Here is a 12,628-nt window from a genome sequence, read left to right on the forward strand (position 1 = left end):
ACGAAAACGGACGGATTTCTCAGGTTTTTAGTACATAGGAACACTTTTCACATTCTCCCGTGCAACGCTTCTGCAAGTCCTCCTTTCATGCAAAATCTTAAGGTAATAGGTCATGTCCAAGCCAATAAAGGCGGCTAAAAAGTGAATAATCGACAACTAATACTTGAATTGTACTACCCGTTACTTTTTATTGCTTCAACTTAGAAGCTTCTTCTGTGTTCTACTATGGTGCTTTTAGTGTCTCCGCATACCGCAGCACGTGACATAGCCTTGCAGACGATAAACGTAACCATTTCAGAGAGAAAAGCGGCCATAGTGACGATCTGGCTTTAAGTCGATTCGATAACAAATGACGAAAACGGACGGATTTCTCAGGTTTTTAGTACATAGGAACACTTTTCACATTCTCCCGCGCAACGCTTCTGCAAGTCCTGTTTTCATGCAAAATCTTAAGGTAATAGGTCATGTCCAAGCCAATAAAGCCGGCTAAAAAGTGAATAATCGACAACTAATACTTGAATTGTACTACTCGTTACTTTTTATAGCTTCAACTTAGAAGCTTCTTATGTGTTCTACTATGGTGCTTTTAGTGTCTCCGCATACCGCAGCCCGTGACATAGCCTTGCAGACGATAAACGTAACCATTTCAGAGAGAAAAGCGGCCATAGTGACGATCTGGCTTTAAGTCGATTCGATAACAAATGACGAAAACGGACGGATTTCTCAGGTTTTTACTACATATGAACCCTTTTCACATTCTCCCGTGCAACGCAGCTGCTAGTCCTCCTTTCAAGCAAAATCTTAAGGTTCGACCTCATGTCCAAGGCACCAAAGCCGGCTAAAGATCAATAATCGATAGCCAACACTTGAATTGTACTACTTCTTACTGGCCATTGTTTCAACTTAGAAGCTTATTCTGTGTTCGACTATGGTGCTTTTAGTGTCTCTGCATACCGCAGCGCGCGACATAGGTTTGCAGACGATAAATGTAACCGTCTCAGAGAGAAAAGCGGCCAATGTGACGATCTGGCTTTGAGTCGATTCGATAACAAATGACGAAAACGGACGGATTTCTCAGGTTTTTAGTACATATGAACACTTTTCACATTCTCCCGTGCAACGCGGCTGCTAGTCCTCCTTTCAAGCAAAATCTTAAGGTAGTAGGTCATGTCCATGCCAATAAAGCCGGCTAAAAAGTGAATAATCGACAACTAAAACTTGATTTGTACTACTTCGTACTGGTTATTGCTTCAACTTAGAAGCTTCTTCTGTGTTCTACTATGGTGCTTTTAGTGTCTCCGCGTACCGCAGCACGCGACATAGCTTTGCAGACGATAAATGTAACCGTCTCAGAGAGAAATGTGGCCAATGTGGCGATCTGGCTTTAAGTCGATTCGATAACAAATGACGAAAACGGACGGATTTCTCAGGTTTTTAGTACATATGAACACTTTTCACATTCTCCCGTGCAACGCGGCTGCTAATCCTCCTTTCATGCAAAATCTTAAGGTACTAGGTCATGTCCAAGCCAATAAAGCCGGCTAAAAAGTGAATAATCGACAACTCTTACATGAATTGTACAACTTGTTACTTTTTATTGCTTCAACTTAGAAGCTTCTTCTGTGTTCTACTATGGTGCTTTTAGTGTCTCCGCATACCGCAGCACGTGACATTGCTTTGCAGACGATAAACGTAACCATTTCAGAGAGAAAAGCGGCTATAGTGACGATCTGGCTTTAAGTCGATTCGATAACAAATGACGAAAACGGACGGATTTCTCAGGTTTTTACTACATATGAACCCTTTTCACATACTCCCGTGCAACGCAGCTGCTAGTCTTTCTTTCAAGCAAAATCTTAAGGTTCGACCTCATGTCCAAGGCACCAAGCCGGCTAAAGATCAATAATCGATAGACAAAACTTGAATTGTACTACTTCTTACTGGCCATTGCTTCAACTTAGAAGCTTATTCTGTGTTCCACTATGGTGCTTTTAGTGTCTCCGCATACCGCGGCACGCGACATAGCTTTGCAGACGATAAATGTAACCGTCTCAGAGAGAAAAGCGGCCAATGTGACGATCTGGCTTTAAGTCGATTCGTTAACAAAGGACGAAAACGGACGGATATCTCAGGTTTTTACTAGATATGAACACCTTTCACATTCTGCCGTGCAACGCGGCTACCAGTCCTCCTTTCATGCAAAATCTTAAGGTCCTAGGTCATGTCCAAGCCACCAAAACTCGCTAAAAAGTGAATAATCGACGCCTAAAACTTGAATTGTACTACTTCTTACTGGCTATTACTTCAACTTAGAAGCTTCTTCTGTGTTCTACTATGCTGCTTTTAGTGTCTCCGCTTACCGCAGCACGCGACATAGCTTTGCAGACGATAAATGTAACCGTCTCAGAGAGAAAAGCGGCCAATGTGACGATCTGGCTTTAAGTCGATTCGATAACAAATGACGAAAACGGACGGATTTCTCAGGTTTTTAGTACATAGGAACACTTTTCACATTCTCCCGTGCAACGCTTCTGCAAGTCCTCCTTTCATGCAAAATCTTAAGGTAATAGGTCATGTCCAAGCCAATAAAGGCGGCTAAAAAGTGAATAATCGACAACTAATACTTGAATTTTACTACCCGTTACTTTTTATTGCTTCAACTTAGAAGCTTCTTCTGTGTTCTACTATGGTGCTTTTAGTGTCTCCGCATACCGCAGCACGTGACATAGCCTTGCAGACGATAAACGTAACCATTTCAGAGAGAAAAGCGGCCATAGTGACGATCTGGCTTTAAGTCGATTCGATAACAAATGACGAAAACGGACGGATTTCTCAGGTTTTTAGTACATAGGAACACTTTTCACATTCTCCCGCGCAACGCTTCTGCAAGTCCTCCTTTCATGCAAAATCTTTAGGTAATAGGTCATGTCCAAGCCAATAAAGCCGGCTAAAAAGTGAATAATCGACAACTAATACTTGAATTGTACTACTCGTTACTTTTTATTGCTTCAACTTAGAAGCTTCTTCTGTGTTCTACTATGGTGCTTTTAGTGTCTCCGCATACCGCAGCACGTGACATAGCCTTGCAGACGATAAACGTAACCATTTCAGAGAGGAAAGCGGCCATAGTGACGATCTGGCTTTAAGTCGATTCGATAACAAATGACGAAAACGGACGGATTTCTCAGGTTTTTACTACATATGAACCCTTTTCACATTCTCCCGTGCAACGCAGCTGCTAGTCCTCCTTTCAAGCAAAATCTTAAGGTTCGACCTCATGTCCAAGGCACCAAAGCCGGCTAAAGATCAATAATCGATAGCCAAGACTTGAATTGTACTACTTCTTACTGGCCATTGTTTCAACTTAGAAGCTTATTCTGTGTTCGACTATGGTGCTTTTAGTGTCTCCGCATACCGCAGCACGCGACATAGGTTTGCAGACGATAAATGTAACCGTCTCAGAGAGAAAAGCGGCCAATGTGACGATCTGGCTTTAAGTCGATTCGATAACAAATGACGAAAACGGACGGATTTCTCAGGTTTTTAGTACATATGAACACTTTTCACATTCTCCCGTGCAACGCGGCTGCTAGTCCTCCTTTCAAGCAAAATCTTAAGGTAGTAGGTCATGTCCATGCCAATAAAGCCGGCTAAAAAGTGAATAATCGACAACTAAAACTTGAATTGTACTACTTCGTACTGGTTATTGCTTCAACTTAGAAGCTTCTTCTGTGTTCTACTATGGTGCTTTTAGTGTCTCCGCATACCGCAGCACGCGACATAGCTTTGCAGACGATAAATGTAACCGTCTCAGAGAGAAATGCGGCCAATGTGGCGATCTGGCTTTAAGTCGATTCGATAACAAATGACGAAAACGGAAGGATTTCTCAGGTTTTTAGTACATATGAACACTTTTCACATTCTCCCGTGCAACGCGGCTGCTAATCCTCCTTTCATGCAAAATCTTAAGGTACTAGGTCATGTCCAAGCCAATAAAGCCGGCTAAAAAGTGAATAATCGACAACTCTTACATGAATTGTACAACTTGTTACTTTTTATTGCTTCAACTTAGAAGCTTCTTCTGTGTTCTACTATGGTGCTTTTAGTGTCTCCGCATACCGCAGCACGTGACATTGCTTTGCAGACGATAAACGTAACCATTTCACAGAGAAAAGCGGCTATAGTGACGATCTGGCTTTAAGTCGATTCGATAACAAATGACGAAAACGGACGGATTTCTCAGGTTTTTACTACATATGAAACCTTTTCACATACTCCCGTGCAACGCAGCTGCTAGTCTTTCTTTCAAGCAAAATCTTAAGGTTCGACCTCATGTCCAAGGCACCAAAGCCGGCTAAAGATCAATAATCGATAGACAAAACTTGAATTGTACTACTTCTTACTGGCCATTGCTTCAACTTAGAAGCTTATTCTGTGTTCCACTATGGTGCTTTTAGTGTCTCCGCATACCGCGGCACGCGACATAGCTTTGCAGACGATAAATGTAACCGTCTCAGAGAGAAAAGCGGCCAATGTGACGATCTGGCTTTAAGTCGATTCGTTAACAAAGGACGAAAACGGACGGATATCTCAGGTTTTTACTACATATGAACACCTTTCACATTCTGCCGTGCAACGCGGCTACCAGTCCTCCTTTCATGCAAAATCTTAAGGTCCTAGGTCATGTCCAAGCCACCAAAACTCGCTAAAAAGTGAATAATCGACGCCTAAAACTTGAATTGTACTACTTCTTACTGGCTATTACTTCAACTTAGAAGCTTCTTCTGTGTTCTACTATGGTGCTTTTAGTGTCTCCGCATACCGCAGCACGCGACATAGCTTTGCAGACGATAAATGTAACCGTCTCAGAGAGAAAAGCGGCCAATGTGACGATCTGGCTTTAAGTCGATTCGATAACAAATGACGAAAACGGACGGATTTCTCAGGTTTTTAGTACATAGGAACACTTTTCACATTCTCCCGTGCAACGCTTCTGCAAGTCCTCCTTTCATGCAAAATCTTAAGGTAATAGGTCATGTCCAAGCCAATAAAGCCGGCTAAAAAGTGAATAATCGACAACTAATACTTGAATTGTACTACTCGTTACTTTTTATTGCTTCAACTTAGAAGCTTCTTCTGTGTTCTACTATGGTGCTTTTAGTGTCTCCGCATACCGCAGCACGTGACATAGCCTTGCAGACGATAAACGTAACCATTTCACAGAGAAAAGCGGCCATAGTGACGATCTGGCTTTAAGTCGATTCGATAACAAATGACGAAAACGGACGGATTTCTCAGGTTTTTAGTACATATGAACGCTTTTCACATTCTCCCGTGCAACGCGGCTGCTAGTCCTCCTTTCAAGCAAAATCTTAAGATACTAGGTCATGTCCAAGCCAATAAAGCCGGCTAAAAAGTGAATAATCGACAACTAAAACTTGAATTGTACTACTTCGTACTGGTTATTGCTTCAACTTAGAAGCTTCTTCTGTGTTCTACTATGGTGCTTTTAGTGTCTCCGCATACCGCAGCACGCGACATAGCTTTGCAGACGATAAATGTATCCGTCTCAGAGAGAAAAGCGGCCAATGTGGCGATCTGGCTTTAAGTCGATTCGATAACAAATGACGAAAACGGAAAGATTTCTCAGGTTTTTAGTACATATGACCACTTTTCACATTCTCCCGTGCAACGCGGCTGCTAATCCTCCTTTCATGCAAAATCTTAAGGTACTAGGTCATGCCCAAGCCAATAAAGCCGGCTAAAAAGTGAATAATCGACAACTAATACTTGAATTGTACTACTCGTTACTTTTTATTGCTTCAACTTAGAAGCTTCTTCTGTGTTCTACTATGGTGCTTTTAGTGTCTCCGCATACCGCAGCACGTGACATAGCCTTGCAGACGATAAACGTAACCATTTCAGAGAGAAAAGCGGCCATAGTGACGATCTGGCTTTAAGTCGATTCGATAACGAATGACGAAAACGGACGGATTTCTCAGGTTTTTACTACATATGAACCCTTTTCACATTCCCCCGTGCAACGCGGCTGCTAGTCCTCCTTTCAAGCAAAATCTTAAGGTACTAGGTCATGTCCAAGCCAATAAAGCCGGCTAAAAAGTGAATAATCGACAACTAAAACTTGATTTGTACTACTTCGTACTGGTTATTGCTTCAACTTAGAAGCTTCTTGTGTGTTGTACTATGGTGATTTTAGTGTCTCCGCATACCGCAGCACATGACATAGCTTTGCAGACGACAAACGTAACCGTTTCAGAGAGAAAATCGTCCATAGTGACGATCTGGCTTTAAGTCGATTCGATAACAAATGACGAAAGCGAACGGATTTCTCAGGTTTTTACTACATATGAGCATTTTTCACATTCTCCCGTGCACCGCGGCTGCTAGTCCTCCTTTCATGCAAAATATTAAGGTACTAGGTCATGTCCAAGCCACCAAAGCCGGCTAAAATGTGAATAATCGATAGCCAAAACTTGAATTGTACTACTTCTTACTGGCTATTGCTTCAACTTAGAAGCTTCTTCTGTGTTCTACTAAGGCGCTTTTAGTGTCTCCGCATACCGCAGCACGCGACATAGCTTTGCAGACGAGAAATGTAACCGTCTCAGAGAGAAGAGCGTCAATGTGACGATCTGGCTTTAAGTCGATTCGATAACAAATGACGAAATGGGACGGATTTCTCAGGTTTTTACTACATATGAACACTTTTCCCATTCTCCCGTGCAACGCGGCTGCTAGTCCTCCTTTCATGCAAAATCTTAAGGTTCCACCTCATGTCCAAGGCACCAAAGCCGGCTAAAAATCAATAATCGATAGCCAAAACTTGAATTGTACTACTTCTTACTGACCATTGCTTCAACTTAGAAGCTTTTTCTGTGTTCTACTATGGTGCTTTTAGTGTCTCCGCATACCGCAGCACGTGACATAGCTTTGCAGACGATAAACGTAACCGTTTCAGAGAGAAAAGCATCCAATGTGACGATCTGGCTTTAAGTCGATTCGATAACGAATGACGAAAACGGACGGATTTCTCAGGTTTTTACTACATATGAACCCTTTTCACATTCTCCCGTGCAACGCGGCTGCTAGTCCTCCTTTCAAGCAAAATCTTAAGGTACTAGGTCATGTCCAAGCCAATAAAGCCGGCTAAAAAGTGAATAATCGGCAACTAAAACTTGATTTGTACTACTTCGTACTGGTTATTGCTTCAACTTAGAAGCTTCTTGTGTGTTCTACTATGGTGATTATAGTGTCTCCGCATACCGCAGCACGTGACATAGCTTTGCAGACGATAAACGTAACCGTTTCAGAGAGAAAATCGTCCATAGTGACGATCTGGCTTTAAGTCGATTCGATAACAAATGACGAAAGCGAACGGATTTCTCAGGTTTTTACTACATATGAACACTTTTCACATTCTCCCGTGCACCGCGGCTGCTAGTCCTCCTTTCATGCAAAATATTAAGGTCCTAGGTCATGTCCAAGCCACCAAAGCCGGCTAAAATGTGAATAATCGATAGGCAAAACTTGAATTGTACTACTTCTTACTGCCTATTGCTTCAACTTAGAAGCTTCTTCTGTGTTCTACTATGGTGCTTTTAGTGTCTCCGCATACCGCAGCACGCGACATAGCTTTGAAGACGATAAATGTAACCGTCTCAGAGAGAAAAGCGGCCAATGTGACGATCTGGCTTTAAGTCGATTCGATAACAAATGACGAAAACGGACGGATTTCTCAGGTTTTTAATACATATGAACACTTTTCACATTCACCCGTGCAACGCGGCTGCTAGTCCTCCTTTCATGCAAAATCTTAAGGTCCTAGGTCATGTCCAAGCCACCAAAGACGGCTGAAAAGTGAACAATCGACGCCTAAAACTTGAATTGTACTACTTCTTACTGGCTATTACTTCAACATAGAAGCTTCTTCTGTGTTCTACTATGGTGCTTTTAGTGTCTCCGCATACCGCAGCACGCGACATAGCGTTGCAGACGATAAATGTAACCGTCTCACAGATAAAAGCGGCCAATGTGACGATCTGGCTTTAAGTCGATTCGATAACAAATGACGAAAACGGACGGATTTCTCAGGTTTTTACTACATATGAACACCTCTCACATTCTCCCGTGCAACGCTTCTACTAGTCCTCCATTCATGCAAAATCTTAAGGTCCTAGGTCATGTCCAAGCCACCAAACTGGTTAAAAAGTGAATAATCGACGCCTAAAACTTGAATTGTACTAATTCTTACTGGCTATTACTTCAACTTAGAAGCTTCTTCTGTGTTCTACTATGGTGCTTTTAGTGTCTCCGCATACCGCAGAACGCGACATAGCTTTGCAGACGATAAATGTAACCGTCTCAGAGAGAAAAGCGGAAAATGTGACGATCTGGCTTTAAGTCGATTCGATAACAAATGACGAAAACGGACGGATTTCTCAGGTTTTTAGTACATATGAACTCTTTTCACATTCTACCGTGCAACGCGGCTGCTAGTCCTCCTTTCATGCAAAATCTTAGGGTACTGGGTCATGTCCAAGCCAATAAAACCGGCTAAAAAGTAAATAATCGACAACTAATACTTGAATTGTACTACTTGTTACTTTTTATTGCTTCAACTTAGAAGCTTCTTCTGTGTTCTACTATGGTGCTTTTAGTGTCTCCGCATACCGCAGCACGTGACATAGCTTTGCAGACGATAAACGTAACCGTTTCAGAGAGGAAAGCGGCAATAGTGACGATCTGGCTTTAAGTCGATTCGATAACAAATGACGAAAACGGACGGGTTTCTCAGGTTTTTAGTACATATGAACACTTTTCACATTCTCCCGTGCACCGCGGCTGTTAGTCCTCCTTTCATGCAAAATATTAAGGTCCTAGGTCATGTCCAAGCAACCAAACTGGCTAAAAAGTGAATAATCGACGCCTAAAACTTGAATTGTACTAATTCTTACTGGCTATTACTTCAACTTAGAAGCTTCTTCTGTGTTCTACTATGGTGCTTTTAGTGTCTCCGCATACCGCAGCACGCGACATAGCTTTGCAGACGATAAACGTAACCGTCTCAGAGAGAAAAGCGGCCAATGTGACGATCTGGCTTTAAGTTGATTCGATAACAAATGACGAAAACGGGCGGATTTCTCAGGTTTTTACTACATATGAACCCTTTTCACATACTCCCGTGCAACGCGGCTGCTAGTCCTCCGTTCATGCAAAATCGTAAGGTACTAGGTCATGTCCAAGCCAATAAAGCCGCCTAAAAAGTGAATAATCGACAACTAATATTGAATTGTACTACTTGTTACTTTTTATTGCTTCAACTTAGAAGCTTCTTCTGTGTTCAACTATGGTGCTTTTAGTGTCTCCGCATACCGCAGCACGCGACATAGCTTTGCAGACGATAAATGTAACCGATTCAGAGAAAAGAGCGGCCAATGTGACGATCTGGCTTTAAGTAGATTAGATAACAAATGACGAAAACGGGCGGATTTCTCAAGTTTTTACTACATATGAACCCTTTTTACATTCTCCCGTGCAACGCAGCTGCTAGTCCTCCTTTCATGCAAAATCTTAAGGTTCCACCTCATGTCCAAGGCACCAAAGCCGGCTAAAAATCAATAATCGATAGCCAAAACTTGAATTGTATTACATCTTACTGGCCATTGCTTAAACTTAGAAGCTTATTCTGTGTTCTACTATGGTGCTTTTAGTGTCTTCGCATACCGCTGCGCGCGACATAGCTTTGAGGACGATAAATGTAACCGTCTCAGAGAGAAAAGCGGCCAATGTGACGATCTGGCTTTAAGTCGATTTGATAACAAAAGACGAAAACGAACGGATTTCTCAGGTTTTTACTACATACGAACACTTTTCACATTCTCCCGTGCAACGCGGCTGCTAGTCCTCCTTTCATGCAAAATCTTAAGGTTCCACCTCATGTCCAAGGCACCAAAGCCGGCTAAATATCAACAATCGATAGCCAAAACTTGAATTGTACTACTTCTTACTGACCATTGCTTCAACTTAGAAGCTTTTTCTGTGTTCTACTATGGTGCTTTTAGTGTCTCCGCATACCGCAGCACGTGACATAGCTTTGCAGACGATAAACGTAACCGTTTCAGAGAGAAAAGCATCCAATGTGACGATCTGGCTTTAAGTCGATTCGATAACGAATGACGAAAACGGACGGATTTCTCAGGTTTTTACTACATATGAACCCTTTTCACATTCTCCCGTGCAACGCGGCTGCTAGTCCTCCTTTCAAGCAAAATCTTAAGGTACTAGGTCATGTCCAAGCCAATAAAGCCGGCTAAAAAGTGAATAATCGGCAACTAAAACTTGATTTGTACTACTTCGTACTGGTTATTGCTTCAACTTAGAAGCTTCTTGTGTGTTCTACTATGGTGATTATAGTGTCTCCGCATACCGCAGCACGTGACATAGCTTTGCAGACGATAAACGTAACCGTTTCAGAGAGAAAATCGTCCATAGTGACGATCTGGCTTTAAGTCGATTCGATAACAAATGACGAAAGCGAACGGATTTCTCAGGTTTTTACTACATATGAACACTTTTCACATTCTCCCGTGCACCGCGGCTGCTAGTCCTCCTTTCATGCAAAATATTAAGGTCCTAGGTCATGTCCAAGCCACCAAAGCCGGCTAAAATGTGAATAATCGATAGCCAAAACTTGAATTGTACTACTTCTTACTGCCTATTGCTTCAACTTAGAAGCTTCTTCTGTGTTCTACTATGGTGCTTTTAGTGTCTCCGCATACCGCAGCACGCGACATAGCTTTGAAGACGATAAATGTAACCGTCTCAGAGAGAAAAGCGGCCAATGTGACGATCTGGCTTTAAGTCGATTCGATAACAAATGACGAAAACGGACGGATTTCTCAGGTTTTTAGTACATATGAACACTTTTCACATTCACCCGTGCAACGCGGCTGCTAGTCCTCCTTTCATGCAAAATCTTAAGGTCCTAGGTCATGTCCAAGCCACCAAAGACGGCTGAAAAGTGAACAATCGACGCCTAAAACTTGAATTGTACTACTTCTTACTGGCTATTACTTCAACATAGAAGCTTCTTCTGTGTTCTACTATGGTGCTTTTAGTGTCTCCGCATACCGCAGCACGCGACATAGCGTTGCAGACGATAAATGTAACCGTCTCAGAGATAAAAGCGGCCAATGTGACGATCTGGCTTTAAGTCGATTCGATAACAAATGACGAAAACGGACGGATTTCTCAGGTTTTTACTACATATGAACACCTCTCACATTCTCCCGTGCAACGCTTCTACTAGTCCTCCATTCATGCAAAATCTTAAGGTCCTAGGTCATGTCCAAGCCACCAAACTGGTTAAAAAGTGAATAATCGACGCCTAAAACTTGAATTGTACTAATTCTTACTGGCTATTACTTCAACTTAGAAGCTTCTTCTGTGTTCTACTATGGTGCTTTTAGTGTCTCCGCATACCGCAGCACGCGACATAGCTTTGCAGACGATAAATGTAACCGTCTCAGAGAGAAAAGCGGAAAATGTGACGATCTGGCTTTAAGTCGATTCGATAACAAATGACGAAAACGGACGGATTTCTCAGGTTTTTAGTACATATGAACTCTTTTCACATTCTACCGTGCAACGCGGCTGCTAGTCCTCCTTTCATGCAAAATCTTAGGGTACTGGGTCATGTCCAAGCCAATAAAGCCGGCTAAAAAGTAAATAATCGACAACTAATACTTGAATTGTACTACTTGTTACTTTTTATTGCTTCAACTTAGTAGCTTCTTCTGTGTTCTACTATGGTGCTTTTAGTGTCTCCGCATACCGCAGCACGTGACATAGCTTTGCAGACGATAAACGTAACCGTTTCAGAGAGGAAAGCGGCAATAGTGACGATCTGGCTTTAAGTCGATTCGATAACAAATGACGAAAACGGACGGATTTCTCAGGTTTTTAGTACATATGAACACTTTTCACATTCTCCCGTGCACCGCGGCTGTTAGTCCTCCTTTCATGCAAAATATTAAGGTCCTAGGTCATGTCCAAGCAACCAAACTGGCTAAAAAGTGAATAATCGACGCCTAAAACTTGAATTGTACTAATTCTTACTGGCTATTACTTCAACTTAGAAGCTTCTTCTGTGTTCTACTATGGTGCTTTTAGGGTCTCCGCATACCGCAGCACGCGACATAGCTTTGCAGACGATAAACGTAACCGTCTCAGAGAGAAAAGCGGCCAATGTGACGATCTGGCTTTAAGTTGATTCGATAACAAATGACGAAAACGGGCGGATTTCTCAGGTTTTTACTACATATGAACCCTTTTCACATACTCCCGTGCAACGCGGCTGCTAGTCCTCCGTTCATGCAAAAACGTAAGGTTCCACCTCTTGTCCAAGGCACCAAAGCCGCTAAAAATCAATAATCGATAACCAAAACTTGAATTGTACTGCTTCTTATGGCTATTGCTTCAACTTAGAAGCTTCTTCTGTGTTCTACTATGGTGCTTTTAGTGTCTCCGCAAACCGCAGCACGCGACATAGCTTTGAAGACGATAAATGTAACCGTCTCAGAGAGAAAAGCGGCCAATGTGACGATCT

The sequence above is a fragment of the Schistocerca gregaria genome, unplaced genomic scaffold, assembly GCF_023897955.1.
Source record: "Schistocerca gregaria isolate iqSchGreg1 unplaced genomic scaffold, iqSchGreg1.2 ptg000251l, whole genome shotgun sequence".
NCBI classification, from domain to species: Eukaryota; Metazoa; Arthropoda; class Insecta; order Orthoptera; family Acrididae; genus Schistocerca; species Schistocerca gregaria.